General features: G+C 53.6%; 1 non-coding gene across 1 annotated transcript; it reads left to right on the forward strand.

The window, feature by feature from the left end:
• Nucleotides 1-1188: 1188 nt before the first annotated feature.
• On the forward strand, nucleotides 1189-1327 carry LOC144786368 (small Cajal body-specific RNA 14). Its single transcript, XR_013602168.1, has one exon.
• Nucleotides 1328-3626: the final 2299 nt, after the last annotated feature.

Genomic DNA, 3626 nt, shown 5'->3' on the forward strand with positions numbered 1-3626 from the left:
CAGGCGATGTAACAACAGAGGAGCCATGACAATGTTGGAATTAGGACGTAGCTGATGTCTATTTTCCACACTAAAAAAGAAACGGAGGAGTAAAATCTCTAAAGAATGTGTTTTACACTAATATGCATTTGCTTTATGAACTGTATAGACAGTAACTTTATATCTGGGAGGGGAGAGGGGTTCCCATGTTCTACAAAGTTGCATGGGTAAATAGCTCTTGATCCCTGATAACCATGTGAAAGAGGTGTTAGAGACACACCAAAGTTATGGCAAGAACATGAGATAAAATCTGTATGATAACAGACTGTCATAAGAATACACTCAGTTATTGTGACTAGAGCGTCTATATTGATACATGTGTCACGCTTTATTACATAGTAGTGATACCTTGCTTCTCTCCCCATATATTTACAGAGAGGGTGTAAAGCATTAGTCTTTGAAGCCGGTGACCCCAAAGAAACGGCAGTCTTGAAGAAGGTGCTACAATATCAAGTGTCCACAGCACCGAAACGCCTCGACACATTTATGTTCTTATGTAGAATCCAAGTAGGGTCTGGGGAGTGATAGATATTCATACATGAATGATACTATTGACTGTACCATTGACATATAAAGAGAGGACCATTGGATCTAGCAACTAGTGTGGCGAAGGAATTCGAAGGCCATAGTGTACAGGGGGTTGTTTTATAATTTTGTCTGCTATATTAGTTTTTAGGTCTCGTGGCGTAACCAGCGCGTCAGCGCTGGTGTCCGCCAGGAGATCTTTTGTTGCTGACTGTGCTTCCCAGGAGACAGCACCTGGCCGCGCGCAAAGGCGATCGGCGCAGGCCACGCACGCGCGAACGCGCTCAGCTGCTGTCTCCTGGGAAGCTCCAACACCCTACACGCATGCGCATACACAGAGACACACACGCACGCGCACACACACACACGAGCGCCCATGCACGCATGCACCCACACATAGAGAACTCACCCCCGCTGTCGCATACACACACGCCACACACACACACACAAGTGCACTAAGCGCCCACCGCCCACTTACCGCCACTCCGGTCTTTAGCTGCCACCGCGGGGCTCTCTCTAGGGCATGGGAGCCCCGCGTCACCAGCACTGCTTCTCTCAGTAGGCGCGGCTTCTCTCCTGGGCGCGTGCGCCCGCGGTTCGATCCCCGGCCGCTCCTCCTCACACGTGGGTGTCTTCCCTGACGGTTGCATGCGTCAGTAATACCATGTGACCCCAAGGCAGCCACGTACAGCAACGAGAGGGGGCCCACTGCCGACAGGACCCGCGGAGACCCCCAGGTGCCTGTGCTATGGCTCCCTACAGCATTTTAAAGGCGGCGCGAGGACGCCGCGCGAACCTGCACCGAGATATGGTGCAGGAAACAAACCAAACGTTTCCACCGAAATTTGTACAGACTGGAGCAGTGCGTAGGTTTCAGTGCGCGCGCGTGTGTGTAAATAAGTGTGAAGTGGGGATGGGCAGGCCATTTTAAAAGCATGCAAAACACACTTTGACGTAAAGGCTCTAGGTTCTGTAATAACTACCTTCAAGGTTGAAGCAGATGGTTATGAAGCCGGGCGACGGGGTTCGAGTCCTGGCAACGGCTCAAACACCCTGTGTTTCCGTGGGGGTTACTTTGGGCTGGCATACGCGCGCAGGAGATAAATTAGTGGAACGGGGGTTAAGCAATAAATGGTTTCCGGTTACCCTGTGTGTAAACGAAGAAAGGAAATACGTGCACAAATACGTGCCATGGCTTATTATCTCCCCTGTGCAAGCCGACCCCTGGTTTTGCTACTAAAAGTTGGTTCTTAGTTATAAGCTGAAGGAATTTGCTGGGGGGAAACAGTTTAATGTGAAAATGGTGTGGCGCAGCGGCCAGGGTGCCTGGTTCTGAATGCTGGTTGAACGGATCGATCAACGGCAGCAGGTTACCGCAGCACCATGTGACATTTGCCAATAGCGCACTTAATGTAACGTTGTTGTAAAAGCGAGTACACACGTTCTCAATCTTGGGGTAATTGTCCCAGTTGAAAAAACCACAAATTACGGCAAATGTTTTCCCCAAGGCAAAAGTACGACACAGTATGCCTGCAGCACTCCCAGTGCAGTAAATTGAGACAATAGAGAGCTTCAGGGTAGTGGTCACGGAAATTCTATGCGCAGGAGTACAGTCGTAAGTCCGTAGGTAGTCACTAACATATTACGGCGAATTCCAGGCATATTGTATGCGTATCTTGCGTACACCAGAGGGTGTGCGTGTAGAGGGTGGGCCATTAAATAAGAAAGCTATTTACAAATACGGGAAAGCTGGACTGTAAAAATTGCTTTCTCACGTATGTTAATTCCGTACACATCGTCAAATACATTGTCATGCTTAGGTTACACAGAACGTGCATGCTTTTCTGCCCCCCTTCCCTCGTTGTGCGTGCTATTCCCTGCTTGTGACCCGGTTGCTGTGTTAGGTGGGGCTAGGGGGAGGGTGGTGGGAGGAGTCCGCTGGTGGGCAGGTGTGTGTGTGTGTGTGAGGGTGCGGTACAAGCACTGCGGGAGAGAAGCTATGGTCTGGAGAGCACACACCAACCACGGGGCAAGAACTTGGAGCAAGAAGAAACCACAGTGACGCCCACCCTCAGCACCACTGCTCTCACCCCAGCACCCGCGCATTTCCACTTGCTGTTTCCCAAGTTTAACCTGCGCGTTTGCCAGAAGAGCTCTATTCTGAGCCCCGCGTCCATCTGCTCCACCCCCTCTTGTGCCCTCAGCTCTGACCGGTGCCCGGGTCCGACATAGCGGCTCTTACCCCTTGGTCATCAACTCTTGCCCCGTACCGCCCTATGACCTCAAGCAGGGCATTCGTCCCTTGCCGCGTTGCTCTCTGCCCTCAGCTCTGAATCCTCTGCCATCTGATCTCACCCCGGGCCCTCACTCACTTCTTACCCCTGTACTCTCAGCTCTTACCCCTCTGCCCTCAGCTCTTACCCCTCTGCCCTCAGCTCTTCCTAGGCCCTCACTTCTGGCACCTGTGCCCTCTGACCTCAACCCAGGCCTCCAGCCCTCACCACGCTGCCCTCTGCCCTCACCTGTCCCCTCACTGACTCCTGTGCCCTCAGCTCTTACCCCTGTGCCCTCAGCACTTACCCTTGTGCCCGCAACTCCTACCCCTGTGCCCTCAGCTCTTACCTGTGCCCTCAGCCGTTACCTGTGCCCTCAGCTCTTACCCGTGCCCGCAGCTCTTACCCGTGCCCGCAGCTCTTACCCGTGCCCTCAGCTCTTACACCTGTGCCCTCAGCTCTTACACCTGCGCCCTCAGCTCTTACCCTGCCCTGTGCCCTCAGCTCTTCCTAGGCCCTCGCTTCAGAGTCCTGTGCCCTCAGCACTTACCTGTGCCCTCAGCTTTTACCCCTGTGCCCTCAGCTCTCACCCCTCTGCCCTCAGCTCTCACCCCTCTGCCCTCAGCTCTTACCCCTCTGCCCTCACCCGTGCCCTCAGCTCTGACACCTGTGCCCTGTGACCCTCGCCGGTGACCATGGCGGGGGAGATCGTGGCCTTCCTGCTGGCCCTGTCGGGCTGGGTGCTGGTCTGCTCCTCGCTGCCCACCGACTACTAGAAGGTGTCGAGCA

The sequence above is a fragment of the Lissotriton helveticus genome, chromosome 10, assembly GCF_964261635.1.
Source record: "Lissotriton helveticus chromosome 10, aLisHel1.1, whole genome shotgun sequence".
Taxonomy (NCBI): domain Eukaryota; kingdom Metazoa; phylum Chordata; class Amphibia; order Caudata; family Salamandridae; genus Lissotriton; species Lissotriton helveticus.